At 43.9% G+C, this 17,071-nt stretch overlaps 1 protein-coding gene across 1 annotated transcript in view; it reads left to right on the top strand.

Annotated features, from left to right (window-relative positions):
- The window catches only part of NBEA (neurobeachin), a 1,994,973-nt gene that overhangs the window by 855,404 nt on the left and 1,122,498 nt on the right, over positions 1-17,071 (top strand).

Below are 17,071 nucleotides of genomic sequence, written 5' to 3' on the forward strand. Positions count from 1 at the left end.
CCAGCCAGGCTTTTTTTTTTTTTGCTTTCTCAGGCTCTCTGTGCTCCATGCTCTCTGTCCCCCCAGTCAGGCAGCTGAGCTCTCCCTCCCTTTCTTCGAGTCCAGCCGGTTATGCTCCCTGTTTCCAGTAGTGAGCTATGGTATGTGCAGAGCTGCATAGAGCTGCTTCCAGATGCCGCGGTCTTGTCACTGCTTCATCCCACCTTTTCAGCTTCCTGTGAGTTGGACAAAGCAGCGAGACAGACTGGGGCAGCCAGAAGTAGCTGTCTTCAGCGTTGCCTGCACCACGGCCCGCTGCTGGAAACAGGAGAGATAGCCGGTCAGACCCGAAGGAAGAGAGGGAGAGCTCAGATGCCTGACTGCGGGAGCAGGGAGCCTCAAAACAAAGCAAAAAAGCCTTTGAGCTACGTCTTCCACGTTTTCGTTCTTTATTGTTGGTATCATTTTTATTTGATCCCACTTATATTTCCAAACATGCCGGCTTGTGCAGTAAATGGATGCGCACTCAGAGGAAGTATAATAATGGAATAACTTTTCTTAGGTAGAGTAGTAATTTGCTGTAAATTGTAATCAGTGTGTCATTTGGAGGGACTGGTTATAGGGATACCCTAGCATGCGTTGTATTTGTGCAGAGATATTATTTTTCTCCTGTTAAAGGGCCACTAAAACAGACATCATGTCATGAGAATCAGGTTCTCAACATTCTGAGTTTCTATCTATCTATTTATATATTTTACTTACGACATTTGTAGCCCACATTAACCATGAATTAGGTTGAAACCTGGCAGTATTTAAAATCTCTTCCTGTGCCTAGATCAAAAGAAGAAAGATGGTTTGTGGGAACTTGCTCCTTTTGTTTTGTGGAATGCATTGGTATATTAGAAAAATGTACTTAATATTGTTTATTACTACTATTTATAAGAGAGATATTGAATATTGAAGGCAGAGCTACCTTCATGCAGAAGTCCAGAGTCAATCTAAATGTGCCAGCATTCAGTACACTATTAACCGCCAAGTTCATACAAAGTTAATTATGTTCAATGGAAAATAAATCTGTTGGCTCAGGCTGCTTGCAATGTGAGCATTCTATCACTGTTTCATTATTGCTACCAATTACATATTAAGGGCATTTCCTTTAAACTTTGTTGTAATTCGTTTATCCAGTTCTTACATGCACATGGTTTTGCTTTTTAAACCCAAAAGTCATTCCTAAGGGCAATTGAGTAATTAGGTGTAAATTGTGTTTCTGACTTTACTTGTTTTGGAGTGCTTTGGGTCCTCCTGATCTGTACAGCTCCTGTCTGGAATTTTGGAAGATGGAAATGAGAAGATAATAATTAAGTTTTGGATATATTATATATATGCCAGTTTTTGAATGTGCATCTTCCAGAACTGGTTTTACACATGGCTGGAGCCAAGAAAAATCTCACTCATTGGCCTTCAATCTCCTGAATAGCAATATATGTCAGCTTTGGAATGTGCATCTGCCAGAACTGGTTTTAGACATGGCTATAGCCCACAAAAAAATACTCACTCATTGGCCTTCAATCTCCAGAATAGCAGTGGTAAATCTCCAGCTTTGAGATTGGCCACCCTTGGCATCTCTGAACTCCTTTACCTTTGCTGACAAGGATATTGAGCCCCGCCAGCCAAATAAATGGACTGCCGCTGCTCCTCACTGTTTGTTTCTGTCACTGCGTGAAATTTCCTGGCATGCTGCTCAGAACCAGAAACAGCAGTGGGGTGTAGCAGTAGCCCATATATTTGGCTGGTGGGGCTCGGCTTCCCTTCCAGCAAAGGTATGCCTAGCTGTCCTCCTGCTTATATGTTGTTGGTATATGTTGTTGTCAGCACTATATTTGTTAGCTTATATGCATCAGATTTCTCTCTTTTCCATCAAACATTGCTAATTCCTCCCTTCCCCCCACTAACAGTTTTAAACTTAGTGGGTATGACTAGTGTCTCTGCTGGGAGAAAGCAAATCAACCTTTGAACAAGCAGCTCACAGAGAATCTCCCCTTCTGGAGATAGGCTGCAAACAACCCTGTCCTCCTGCTTTAGTCTTACTACTAAGCGCTTAATAGAATCACTATTACTGACCCTTAACAAGATAAATATATGCTATTATCAAACACTGTATAACCTGCAGTTTGAAGACAAACGCAAGGCACATCTGAACAATTAGTTTTTTTTCATCATCACTGTTGAATTCTAGTGACCCCAATATTCATAAGATATAATACCAAGATGAATATTATAAATCTATTCTTCATCATCTACTCAGTCACTCTAATTCATCACATGCTTTCCACCCCCTACCAGAAACCAATAGCATTCCTACAGTTTATATGCCTTACTGACCATCCAAGTACAATGCACATCGCCATAACATTAATAACCAAAATAATGGCATCATCACCTCATCTGAAAAAGACCAAACCAAAGAAACCAATCATTCATAATAAACCTCCTCAACAAGTTAAGAGGCAATTAAGAAAAATCAACATAATCCCCAACTTATCTGATCCATTCAAAAAAAATCCATATCGGATACATAAATGCCAGATCTGCTGTTAACAAGACAACAATATTAACAGATTGGATCATTGATGATAAATTGGATTTATTAGTCATTAATGAGACTTGGATTCACTTCCAAAATGACCCAATATTAATAGATCTTTGCCCCCCAGGCTACAAAATAACCCTTTGGCCTAGAAATGGAAAGAGAGGAGGAGGCATTGTACTGATATATAAATCCCATTTCCTAGTAACAATTAAAGCAGTATCCATGACTCCACTACTTAAAATCACCTCACTCAATATCAATCATCCCACACTACGCGACCATTTAAATATTATTATGTTCTATAGACCCCCAGGAAACTGGCAAGACTTTCAACAAAATCTTATGGACTTCATCTCGAATACTTGCTTATCTAACTCTAATCTACTCGTACTGGGTGACATAAACTTGCACCTAGAAGACCAGAAGGCAAAGAACATGCAAGAATGCAAAGATTTTTCCAACTTTGGGATTTCAATAAGATAAATACTCAATCAACTCATATCAAGGGACATGCAATTGACCTCTTCACACACAAACTCTCTCCTGATCAAATATTTACCTTATCAGATATAAACTGATCACAAATACCTTGGTCAGACCATTTCAAATTAAAGATATCCATACAATGGACAATAAAAAAAAACCTAATTCAGAAACTACTACTACTACTACTACTACTTAACATTTCTAGAGCGCTACTAGGGTTACGCAGCGCTGTACAATTTAACAAAGAGAGACAGTCCCTGCTCAAAGAGCTTACAATCTAATAGACAAGTGAACGGTCGGTCCGATCGGGGCAGTCAAATTGGGGCAGTCTGGATTCACTGAACGGTAAGGGTTAGGTGCCGAACGCAGCATTGAAGAGGTGGGCTTTAAGCAAAGACTTGAAGATGGGCAGGGAGGGGGCTTGGCGTAAGGGTTCAGGAAGGTTGTTCCAAGCATAGGGTGAGGCGAGGCAGAATGAGCGGAGCCTGGAGTTGGCGGTGGTGGAGAAGGGTACTGAGAGGAGGGATTTATCCTGTGAACGGAGGTTACGGGCGGGAACGTAAGGGAGATGAGGGTAGAGAGGTAGTGAGGGGCAGCAGACTGAGTGCATTTGTAGGTAAGAAGGAGAAGCTTGAATTGAATGCGGTATCTGATCGGAAGCCAGTGAAGTGACCTGAGGAGAGGGGTGATATGAGTATATCGGTTCTGGCGGAATATGAGACGTGCAGCAGAGTTCTGAACAGACTGAAGGGGGGATAGATGGCTAAGTGGGAGGCCGGTGAGGAGTAAGTTGCAGTAGTCCAGGCGAGAGGTAATGAGAGCGTGGACGAGAGTTCGGGTGGTGTGTTCAGAGAGGAAAGGGCGAATTTTGCTGATGTTAAAGAGGAAGAAGCGACAGGTCTTGGCTATCTGCTGGATATGCGCAGAGAAGGAAAGAGAGGAGTCAAAGATGACTCCGAGGTTGCGGGCAGATGAGACGGGGAGGATGAGGGTGTTATCAACTGAGATAGAAAGTGGAGGAAGAGGAGAAGTGGGTTTTGGTGGAAAGACGATAAGCTCGGTCTTGGACATGTTCAGTTTCAGGTGGCGGTTGGACATCCAGGCAGCAATGTCGGATAAGCAGGCCGATACCTTTGCCTGGGTCTCCGCGGGTGATGTCTGGTGTGGAGAGATACAGTTGGGTGTCATCAGCATAGAGATGATACTGGAAACCATGAGATGAGATCAGGGAGCCCAGGGAAGAGGTGTAGATTGAGAAGAGAAGGGGTCCAAGGACCGATCCCTGGGGAACACCAACAGATAAGGGGATGGGGGTGGAGGAAGATCCATGAGAGTGAACTTTGAAGGTGCGGTGGGAGAGATAGGAGGAGAACCAGGAGAGGACAGAGCCCTGGAACCCAAATGAGGACAGTGTGACCTTATCAGATATAAACTGATCACAAATACCTTGGTCAGACCATTTCAAATTAAAGATATCCATACAATGGACAATAAAAAAAAACCTAATTCAGAAACAAGAACGAAAAACTTTTACCACCAGAGGTCACATCGATCCAACAATATTTTGGCATCAGTTCTACAATAATGACTGGTCAACTCAAATAGAGTCCCATCAATACCTTCTTAACTGGGACATGAGATGCAAGAATACACTTGATTCAATAGCACCAATACAAACAAGATCATCACAAAGAAACAAATCACTTTCTTGGTTTAAAGATGACCTGAAAAAATTAAAAACCCAAACAAGAAAACTTGAACGTGCATGGAGTAAGAAGAAAGATGATCAAACTTTCACTGCATGGAAACTAATGTTAAGAAAATATAAATATTCTATCAGACAATATAAAAGGTCATATTACAACTCCAAAATAGGGCAAAACAATAAGGACCTACATAAATTATTTCAATTTGTACATAACCTTTTAGACGTTACACCAGTCACCTTATCTAACATGGATACCCATCAGCAGACGATCTAGCCACTTACTTTAATGAGAAACTATCAAACTAAGATCCACTTTGCCAACGAATTCCTCCAATTATGTAAAGTTCATCGACTATTTAGATCCGACAGCCAATGAATATCCAGCAGATAGAATATGGACAAATTTCCATTTATTAACGGAAGACATTGTCACCCAAATGATTAACAAATTCTCCAAATCCCACTGCAAACTGGATGCATGCCCCAGCTACTTAATAAAATCTACCCCTCAGCGTTTCATAACAGATCTCACCTCTTACTTAAATCACATGTGTCAAATCTCTTTCACACAGATAAAGGCAATATCTTACTGACACCAAAGACCAGAAGAAAAAGCTAAATGATATAACTAATTATCGTCCAGTGGCATCCATCCCTCTAGTAGTCAAGTTAATGGAAAGTCTGGTAACTAAACAGCTTACAGACTACTTGAACAACTACTCAGTACTACACTCATTCCAATCTGGATTCTGTGCTAATCACACTCATGACCAAATTCAAACACATTATTGCAGCTGGTAATAATGTCCTTCTGTTACAATTCGACATGTCCAGCACGTTTGATATGGTTAACCATGATATTCTATTAAACATTCTAGAATATTTCGGAATAGGAAGAAATGTATTGAATTGGTTTAATAGTTTTCTAACAACAAGAACATACCAGGTAATACCTAAATCAATCATATCATCACCATGGAGACCGGAATGTGGTGTGTCTCAGGGATCTCCGCTTTCACCGATTCTCTTCAATCTAATAATATTTTTTTGTTTGTTTTGTTTTGTTTTTTTTGTTACGTTTGTACCCCGCGCTTTCCCACTCATGGCAGGCTCAATGCGGCAGGCAATGGAGGGTTAAGTGACTTGCCCAGAGTCACAAGGAGCTGCCTGTGCCGGGAATCGAACTCAGTTCCTCAGTTCCCCAGGACCAAAGTCCACCACCCTAACCACTAGGCCACTCCTCCAAAGCATTGTCTAACCAAGACCTAAATCCATGTATTTATGCCGATGATGTGACGATATATATTCCGTTCAAAAAAGGACTTATCAGAAATTACAGACAAAATAAATTGCACCTTCCAAATTATGAACTCATGGGCAGACGCTTTCCAACTAAAGCTGAATACAGAAATGACACAATGCCTAATATTATCATCGCAATATAACAAAATCAACTATCCCAACATAAACACACCAAACCATACTCTCCCTGTTGCGGACACCCTGAAACTCCTAGGCGTAACAATTGATCGCAATCTTAATCTAGACTGCCATGTAAAAAATGTCAAAGAAAATGTTCTATGCAATGTGGAGACTCAGAAGAGCAAGTCCTTTCTTCCCAAGAGAGACATTTTGCGTACTGGTGCAATCATTGGTTCTGAGCCATTTGGACTACTGTAATTCCTTATACGTGGGATGCAAGGCACAAACCATCAAGAAACCAGACAGCCCAGAACACCACAGCCAGATTAATATTTGGCAAGGCGCAGTGGCGTACCAAGGTGGGGGCGGTCTGCCCCGGGTGCCAGTGGGTGGGGGGTGCTCCGCTCCCGCCGCCTCCCGTGGCCGTTCCCGCGGCGCCGCACATTAAAAAAAACCGGCGAAGCAGCGTCGCAGGCAGCGCCTCGTGCCCTGCTTGTAAAAAAAAAAATCAAGTCTCCTTCCTTCTCCTCCTCGTCTTGACGTCGACTCGGGCCTTCCAATCAATTTGATTGGAAGGCCCGAGTCGACGTCAAGACGAGGAGAAGGAAGGAGATTTGATTTTTTTTTTTTTTTACAAGCAGGGCACGAGGCACTGCCTGCGACGCTGCTTCGCCGGTTTTAACGGGACTGAGGTGGGGAAGGAGAGGGGCGAAAGGGACTCAGGTGGGGGTGTTCAGAGGGGAGAAGGGGACTGGGGTGGGGGTCTCAGACAGGGGAGAAGGGGACTGGGGTGGGGATCTCAGAGGGGAGAAGGGGAGGGGAGAAGGGAACTGGGGGGGGGGGGGTTCAGAGGGGAAAAGGGGAGGGGAGAAGGGGACTGGGGTGGGGAGAAGGGGACTGGGTTGGGGGTCTCAGAGGGGGGAAGGGGAGGGGAGAAGGGGACTGGGGTGGGGATCTCAGACAGGGGAGGGGAGAAGGGGACTGGGGTGGGGATCTCAGAGGGGAGAAGGGGACTGGGGTGGGGGTGTTCAGAGGGGAAAAGGGGAGGGGAGAAGGGGACTGGGGTGGGGGTGTTCAGAGGGGGGAAGGGGAGGGGAGAAGGGGACTGGGGTGGTGTGTTCATAGGGGAAAGGGGAGGGGAGAAGGGGACTGGGGTGGGGATCTCAGACAGGGGAGGGGAGAAGGGGACTGGGGTGGGGGTGTCAGAGGAGAGAAGGGGACTGTGGTGGGGGTCTCAGACAGGAGAAGGGGAGGAGAGAAGGGGTCTGGGGTGGGGGTGTTCAGAGGGGAGAAGGGGGCTGGAACTGGGGGCTGAAAAAAGGGGCAGAGAGAGAGTGGGGGACAGATCCTAGATGGAAGGGGGAGCGAGAGGGAGGGCAGACCCTGGATGGATGGGAGAGGGAGGGCAAATGGTGGATTGAAGGGGCAGAGAGAAAGGGCAGGCAGTGGATGGAAGGGACGGCAGAGAGGGCAGACACTGGATGGCAGAGAGAGAGAGAGATTGAGAGAGAGTGAAGACAGATGCTGGATGGAAGGAAGACGGTGAAAAGAAGATGAGGAAAGCAGAAACCAGAGACAACAAACTGTAAATAAAATATATATATATATTTTTTTGCTTTAGGATAAAGTATTGTAGATGTGTTAAATGTTTATAATAGAACATGTAAATAAGGTAATCTTTTTATTGGACTAATTTTAATACATTTTGACTAACTTTCGGAGAACAAAACCCCCTTCCTCAGGTCAGGATAGGATACTGTAACAGCACTATACTGTACTGACCCGAGGACGGAGGTTTTGGCCTCTGAAAGCTAAATGTATTAGTCCAATAAAATGGTATTATTTTACTTTCTATATTTGTTTTATTTCTATTTGTTAATTTGTAAAGTGGTGATTGGTACTTGTTAGTTTTTTTCAAATTTACATCTGCTGTCTTTATATTTTGCACAGTACTAGGGGACAGTTTCTGTTTCTGTGGTGTTGCATTGTATGCAGAGTCTGGCATTGAGGGTTCAGTTTAATTTTTGTCTAAATAGAAAGTTTATGATTACTTATTCTATAGTGGATTAGGGTGTATCTGTGTTTGTGAAAAAGACATGGCTTTCAGTTGGCATTGACTGTGCAGGATCTACGATCTGTACTATTCTGTCTGGTTTCGTTTTACAATAGGTGAATTGATGTTCTAGTGCTCACTGTAGTGTTTAAGATGCTTTCCTTTTCCTTGTGTGACTCGTAGAAATGCCTGCTTATGGTATGGTAGAATTGCTCTATAGGTCCTGAGTGTTTTGTATTCTCGGCATGCCTAGTACTGGATTTGGGGGGGGGGGGGTGTTAAAAAATGACCGGCCCCGGGTGTCAACTACCCTAGGTACGCCACTGGCAAGGCGAAATATGAAAGTGCCAGACCCCTTAGAGAAAGCCTGCATTGGCTCCCACTGAAAGATCATATTGCATTCAAGATATGTACCTTGGTCCATAAAATCATTTATGGAGATGCCCCATCATTCATGTCAGACCTAATTGACTTACCAGAGAGAAACAACAAAAGTTCATCATGCACCTGCTTAAACCTTCATTATCCAAATTGCAGAGGACTTAAATACAAGTCTGTACATACATCCAGTTTCTCATACACCTGCACACAACTATGGAATGAATTACCAATCGCCATAAAAACAACACACAACCTGACAACCTTCCGAAAGTTATTAAAGACCTACTTATTCATAAAGGCGTACAATGAAGATTCCACATAACGATCTGACTTCCTAATTATTCTAATCAAGGAGCCCTCCTATCTGTTCATCCTAATTACATCCTCATGACTGAATATTATATCTTGTCCTGATATCATTATGTTATGTTATGTTGATCTTTCAATCCACTTCCAATCCAATATGATTTACTTATGCACTCTTATTTGTAATAATTGTAAAATTATTATTCCGTTAATATGATTGCTATGATATTCTGTGTACCCATCTGTATCTATATTCTGAAATTCTTATCCTATAATGTGTAGATGTTGCTATAACATTTTGTAAGCCACATTGAGCCTGCAAATAGGTGGGAAAATGTGGGATACAAATGCAGCAAATAAATAAATAAATAAAATGTCTGCATGGGAGGAGGGGGGGAGAGAGAGGAACACATTGCCCCCCCCCCTAAAGAAAAAGAAAATTTCAGGGCTGGCTGTGCCTGGAGAGAGAGCCTGCTGTTAAAAATTTCCAGCACACTACTGGCTTAGAGTGTGCCTAACACTTGAACATTTTACAGCCATAATGGAAATTGCTCTAGACCTATTTTTATAACTATCAAGGCACAAAAAGGTGCCCTAAATGACCAGATGACCACTGCTGGGAATTAGGGATGACCCCCCCCCTTGCTCCTCCAGTGATCACTGGTGCCCTCCCACCACCAAAAATGCAAATAAAAATAGTACTCACTAGCCTCTGACAGCCTCAGAGGTTATAGCTAGGTCCAATAGAGCAGCATGAAGGTCCCTGGAGTAGTGTAGTGCAGTTCACTGTAGACAGGCGGACACAGGCCCATACTTTCCCTTAGCTTTTGCACTTGTGGTGGAAACTGTGAGCCCACCAAAATTCACCAGAAACCCACTGTACCCATATATAGCTGCCCCCTTCACCCATAAGGGCTATTGTAGTGGTGTGCAGTTGGGGGTAGTGGGTTTTGGAGGACTGAGCAGACAAGATAAGGGAGCAGTGGTGAGATGTGTGCCTGGCAGAATTTATATGAAGTCCACAGCAGTGCCCTCTAGGTTACCCCATTGCTCTCCTGGGATGTCTAGGGCACCAGTTTGCTAAAAATGCTGGCCCACCTACATCCCAGTGGCTTGATTCTCTATGTTTTTGATTTGTACTTTTTTTTTTCTTTCAGAAATGGCCTGAAAAAATAAATGCACAGATCAGAAAACCTTATTCCAAGCAGTATTTTCGGGGGAAAAAGAAAGCTAAATGTTTTGCGGTTTTGAAAATGGCTATATTTCCTATTCAGATTAGGGACGTTGAGTGCAAAACGTCCAAAGTTCGAGTTAGACATATTGAAAATGCTCCTTTGCATCTCTTACTTATGTCTAGGCTGGGCTGACACTTGAGGGTCATTTTATGGCCCATAATGTCAGGGCTATGGCTGTGTCGGTAGCCCACCTGCTTCCAGCCTCCATAGAGGAGATTTGCAGAGCTGTGACCTGGTCATGAGACCACACATTCACATCTCAGGACTGCCTAGAGCAAGATTCCTGACATATTTGGTTTAGTCAGCCTGGCAGCTGTGAGAAATGCTGTCTTGTGAAATTACTCATCTGTAGCAGATGTTCTCCAAAGACAGAAGCTCACATATTCTCTCATACTCGCCCACCTCCCCTAGGAGTTGTATTCTATTAGCTTTTGTAATAGACTGCCTGCTCCCGTGTGGCACTGGTGGGTGGGAAGATGTGTGCAAATGTGCAGCTTGCTGTTCCAAATGCTTCTAGAAGAATATGTAAGTTGCTGTGCCAGATGATGCCACCCGAATATGAGAATATGTGTTCTGCTGCCCTCAAACACCTGCTACAGGTGAGTAACTTTAGTTTTCATTCCCCCTTTCCTGATTAACTCAAATTACCACCTCCTCATTGAGGCCAAAATTCCTTTGTCAAATAGGAAAACAATGGCTGCGTGTCCTCTTTAAATACATTTTACCACTGATCATAGGTCTGTCAGCTTAAGCTTCTTAGACTTCAAGTTCTCTTCCTCCCTGTATTCTATACTGATCTTAGGCCTTTAGCACTTCACCATAAACTGTCCAATGTAGTCCTCCACTGGTCCTAAACATAAAGAATATACCTCTCAGCATTCTTACTGGTGAAAGGTGCAAAATCTGCCAACTCATATTTTCCTTTGCTCTTAATCTTATTCAGCACCCAGGACCCCACTATTTCAGGAGACCTGTGCTTCCTCTTGCCAGCTTTTCAGAAAGGAACAAAAGTGAACTTCCTTCCAGAACCGTTTCTATTTATACCCCCAGTGACCTCATCAGTTCCTCCTGTTTTTCCCTGTGGGGAGCAGTGGCGTAGCCAGACAGCCAATTTTGGGTGGGCCTGAGCCCAAATTGGGTGGGCACAACATTTTTTCTACCCCTGCCCTACTCCCACATTTCACCCCTCTCCCAGTACCTCACAACTCAAAATATAAATACTTTAGCTCATGAGGATTCCCAAGCTCTGTCAGCAGAAGACTTCCTCTGAAGGTGTCCAAAATTCCATTTTACCAAGTTTGGCGGGCAGCAGCAACATCCCTGAGCCATTGATGTCGGCAAAATATGCATGCACAGTTGTCAGTGACTCAAGGATGGGGAAGGAGGAGGAAGAGAGATAAATGCTGGACCAAGGGCGCAAGGAAGGGAGATAGTGAGAGTGATGTGGACAGTGGGAGAGAAGAAGGAAGGAAGAGAGGTTGGACATGGGGAGGGAGAGAGCTTTTTTTTTTTTTTGCTACATTTGTACCCCGCACTTTCCCACTCATGGCAGGCTCAATGCGGCTTACATATTATATACAGGTACTTATTTGTACCTGGGGCAATGGAGGGTTAAGTGACTTGCCCAGAGTCATTGTAGAAGGGAGTTCTGGTTGCCTTTGGAGGAGGTCCTCAGCTAGCCATGCTTGTAGATCCCTACTAGCTATAGCAAGGGTCAGAGCTGGTGTTAGACGTGCTGGGGTTCAGGTCAGAAAATAAAGGAAGGGGCCCTCCTGATCCCTGCCTCCCCTCCGATCTCCCCACTTGCCATTACTATCGTACCAACAGACCCTCACCAAATACAAAACAAGGGATCACAAAAATAGAACTGGGAACCCCAAGAAGTTAAACTTGGAATGTACTGCAACACTAGAGAAACAAAAACAGCTATGCAGTGTGCACATGTCCCAAAGCTAATATAATCCATTTAATAGATTCAAAATAAAATACTTTTTTGTACCTTTGTTGTCTGGACATTTTACTGTTCCATCATACTGGTTCCAGTTTCCTCTTTTCCTGTCTTTCTGCTAATTCTCCTTCAACTGCTTGCTGTCCATTTGTCTTTTCTCTTCTCTCCTGTCTTATTCCATTCCTTCAGTACACCTACCTTTGACACATTGATATTTCTTTTTTAGCTCTTTCCTCTCTTTACTGTCTCTCTGTTCACTCAAATTTCACCATCGTCCTCATCCTTCTCCTTTTTAGTTTTCAGCTATCAAATTCCATTTCCTTCTCTCACCCACTAGCTGCCCCATTCCTCTTCTCAGTCCTTCCCCCAGCCTTCCATTTCCTTTCATCTTTAATCAACTGTCCATTACCATATTTCTGCCCCCCCCCCCCCCCCAAATCACTATCCTCCTCTCATTTGTTTCCTTCCCACCTCCCCTTTGGCCTCTCCCAAAGAGTTCCACCATTTGCAGCATCTTCCTCCCTCCAACCTTCTAGCCCAGCATGCCTTCTCCCTTTCTCCCCTCCCCACCCTTGTAGCCTAATATCTCCCTGTCCCTTCCACACACACACACACAGCCCCAGCATCCTCCATCCCCCCCCTTCCCTGTGGTCCAGCATTTCTTCCTCTCTCTCTTCCCTCCCTCCAATTGTCCAGCATTTCTCCCTCACTCCCTTCTGTCCCTGGATCCACAATCTCCCTCTTTTTCTCTTTTCCCTCTAGTGTATATCTATCCCTCCCTCTCATCCATCCCTATGTACAACCTCTCTTCCCTCCTTCTTCTCTCCCACTGCCCACATCACTCTCAGTATCTCCCTTCCTTGCACCCTGGGCCCAACATCTATCTCTTTCTTCCTCTTCCTTCCCCTAATAGCATCCCTCCCATCCCCAAACAGCATCTCTCTCTCTGTCTCCCTCCCTCCCACTTCATCCCACTTCCATGTTCAACATTTCCCCCCTCCCTCTCTCACTTCTACCTAGCATTACCCCATCACCCTAACAGTGCTCCTGTCTCTCCCTGTCTCCCTGCCACCAGCCAGCATGCTGCCTCGGTCTTCCCCACCGGTGCTGCCTCGGTCCCTGACTCCCTGCAGCATTCTTATCTTCACCCGTACCTGTTACTGTCAGCGCTGCCATTCATTCTCACAGGCAGCTCCGCTCCCGCTCCCCTTTGCCGTGTCCTCCGGCTCTCTCTGATGCACTTCCTGTTTAACAGGAAGTGCATCAGAGAGAGCCGGAGGAGTGGACGCGGGAAAGGGGAGCGTGAGCAAAGCTGCCTGTGAGAATTAATGGCAACGGGTACAGGCGAAGACAAGAATGCTGCAGGGAAGGGACCGAGGCAGCGCCAGCGGGGAAGACACTATTAAGCCTAGGGCAGGCAAATTGCGAGGGGATGTTGGGTGGGCGGGCCTGGAGGGAATGTGGCTGGGCCCGGGCCTGTCCAGGCCCGCCCGTGGCTACGCCCCTGGCGGGGAGAATCAGCTACAAAACATTCTATACGTTACATAAGTAAATCTGCAAAGGTAAGTAGTACCTTTGCTTAGTCACTCTTCCAGAATAGATTAACAGCATTTGGAATGTACTGAGATACATACTATAACCACTAGAAAATGTGGGCAATAATAATATGAGGGGCTCCTAGTGTAAGCCTATATTCTAGCACCTATTGTAAGTTAATTTATAAAGATAAGCATGTAAGTCACGTATGTCTGGTGTAGGTGTAAATGTCAACGCTTATAATTTTAAGTACATTTGGAGATAAGAATATTTTATAATATATGCACAAACTTGCTAACTCCACCAAAGCACCAACTGTATACTCACCTACTGCTGAAGTATGCACCAACATGCCAAAGCACACAGTTTTCCTTTCTCAGTCATTAATTTGTAAGAGGCCATTATAAGCCAATGTGGCAATATATGCATAAAAATAGCTTCACTCCTTATGAGGTTTATATTGTAAAGCTTTTTCTATGCATATAGCTTATTTTACATGGAGAAAAGGTTTATTTTTTAAATTTGCTGCATATATTGGCATAAAATTACATATATGGTAAGTGTTCTCTTACTTTTGTGCAATCTAGTGTGTAGAAATTCCTGGTGTAGAGTTTGTTAGAGTGGAGATAGTTGCAATATATACCGTATTTCCTCAAGTCTAAGACACACCCCCACTTAAATTTATGATGCACCCTAATTTTGCAAAAGTGAAAAAGTATGGTAAATACTGTAAACAAATGTATTTATTTATTTATAGTACATTTCTACCCCACATTTTCCCACGCATGCAGGCACAATGTGGCTAACATAGGATAAGTAAAATGACAATACAATAAGATAAATGTTAAGAGACAGAAATTGGGCAAGGAAGGGGACATAACAGTTTCAGGGGTAAGTAAGTGGGGCTATTGATTTTGAAGAGTGTAAGGGGAGTAGACCATTCCAAATAGGTGGGTTTTCAGCAGCCTCTTGAACAGTTGGTGATCCATTTGCAGTTTTAAGTATTTCGGCAGGAAATTCCAATTCTTGGCACGGGAGTATTGGAAAGACAAAGTGAAGATCTTCTTGTATTTGACGCCTCTGAAATTTGGGAAGTGTAGGTTGAGATACGACCTCGAGGTGGCTACTGCATTTCTGGGTGGGAGGTCGATAAGTTGAAGCATATATTCTGGAGTTTGTCCGTAAATGATTTTATGAGTTAGTGAGCAGATTTTGAAAGGGATACGTTCCCTCACGAGCAACCAGTGGAGAAGGAAAAGCAGAGGCTAAGCATGCTCAAAATGTGATTTGCCTAGGACTAGTCTCGCCGCTGTGTTTTGTGCAGTCTGTAATTTTTTTTAAAAGATATTCATGGCAACCTGTGTAAATCCCACTGCAGTAATCTAGGTGTGATAGCACCAACCAATGAATAAGAGTGTGAAATAGATCCCTGGTTAGGCAATATATGACCTGCCGAAGCCTCCACATTGCAGAAAACATTCTCTTGGTGACAACTCGTACCTGATCATCCAGATGCAAATGCTTATCCAAGGTCACCCCAAGGAGCTTTAGACTACTTGAAAGAGGGAGGACGTCAGTGGTGTGCTGGAGCGGACTCTAGGGCTCGCGAGAGCCGTTCGTTAAGTTTTTAAGAATTTTGGGAGCCGGTTGTTAAAGTAGGCCTCCCCATGGCTACTTTAACAACTGACTCCCAAAATGTGTGCTTGGGCCCCCTCCTGAATTCTCTTTTACTTTGCTGGCAGCCAAGTAAATAGACTGCTGCTGCTCCCTGCTCCTTGTTTCTGACTCTGAGCATCAGGCTGGGACTTTTCATGCAAGCGCAAGAAGGTTCTATCATGCTGCTCAGAGCCAGAAACAAGCAGCAGAGAATGGTGGCAGTCCATTTATTGGCTGGTGGGGCTCGGCAAAGGTATGCCTAGCGTGCCCGCACAAGGGAGGGGAGAGAGAGGCATGTATTCCACCCTCCCCCCAAATTTCAGGGCTGGCTATGTCCAGAGAGAGAGCCCGTTGTTAAAAATTTACCAGCACACCCCTGGAGGACGTAGTCATTTATAATGAGGGTGTCAGTTGAGACTGAGTAGTATGGGGAGTGGAGAATAAGGCACTGAGTTTTATCCTTATTTAACTTGAACCGAAACACCCTCGCCCATTGTTCCATTGTAGATAAGCTTGCAACAATCAGGTCTGAGATTTTGGCTACTGTGTCACAGAAAGGAATGGAAATGGTGACATCATCAGCATAAATGTACGGATTTAGGCCAAGTTTACATAGGGCCGTTGCAAGTAGGATCAACATGATATTGAACAGTGTAGGTGATAGGGGTAAGCCCTGAGGCACCCCACAAGAGGCTCTCCAAGGTGCGGAAATGGTAGATTTCAATTTGATCTGGTAAGATCTGGACGACAGGAAGCCCTTGATCCAGTGCAAGACAAAGCCGCTCATGCCAAACGAGTCAAGGAGGTGTAAAAGGAGTTCGTGATTCACCATATCAAAGGCACTGGACAGGTCAAACTGCAAAAGGAAAAGCACAAACAGATTTATTTTCAGTTACTGATGGCTGTGTGGAGAGAATAAGGAATTAGGACGTGATTTAAAATTTTGGATCTTGGTTCCATGGATATTAAAACTGGCCAAAACGTGAGTTTTAGAATCGATATATATATATATATGTATTTTGTTAAATATATGGGTATATGAGTAGAATACATGAACATATTCAAGCCAAGTTCACAGCACGTATAAATGTGTGTGTCACTTTCTGAGATCTTGTTTCATAAATGCACATAGGCGCCTTTTGGGCTTCTTACCTAAATGATATGTTATAAAATCAGACCCTATGTGACAGGTTTTACATAGGTAATAGTTGTCATATCCCAGATTTTCAGCATACTCTGAGTTTAAAAGATCATGTTCTATAATTCAATTCATAATAATATAACGTGCTGTATTATGTAAGATAGGGCAGCATTAACCCTTTGATGGATCCTAGGCAAACAAGCGTATTGGGCCCCTATCATAATAATATAAATATGTTTTTAAACATTCACATCTGTCTGAAGAGCAGTATGTTAGCCTCTAGATTTAATTACATCATGCGAATGTGAATCTTTAAAAATACTTCCATGCCTAATAAGCACTGTTCCCCTACCCTGCCCTTAGACTAATGACATAATTTGTTTACTGGGTAGGACTTATACAGAGGATATTTGACAGGGTCCCCTCTTGTCTTGAGCCTTTGGCTTGTGTCTAATTTGCCTATGTCAGACCAAAATTCCATCAAGCCCAACATTCTCTCTTTTACACTGGCAAAAACTGGTCAACAGGAGGTGGGACCATACTGAGCTATTGTTTTGCCCTGTGTGATTTGCCAACTAGCAGCTCACCGCCCTGCCTGCTTTGCCACTGACAATGAGGGAAGATGGTGGG

This window comes from Microcaecilia unicolor, chromosome 4 (genome assembly GCF_901765095.1).
Source record: "Microcaecilia unicolor chromosome 4, aMicUni1.1, whole genome shotgun sequence".
Lineage (NCBI taxonomy): Eukaryota > Metazoa > Chordata > Amphibia > Gymnophiona > Siphonopidae > Microcaecilia > Microcaecilia unicolor.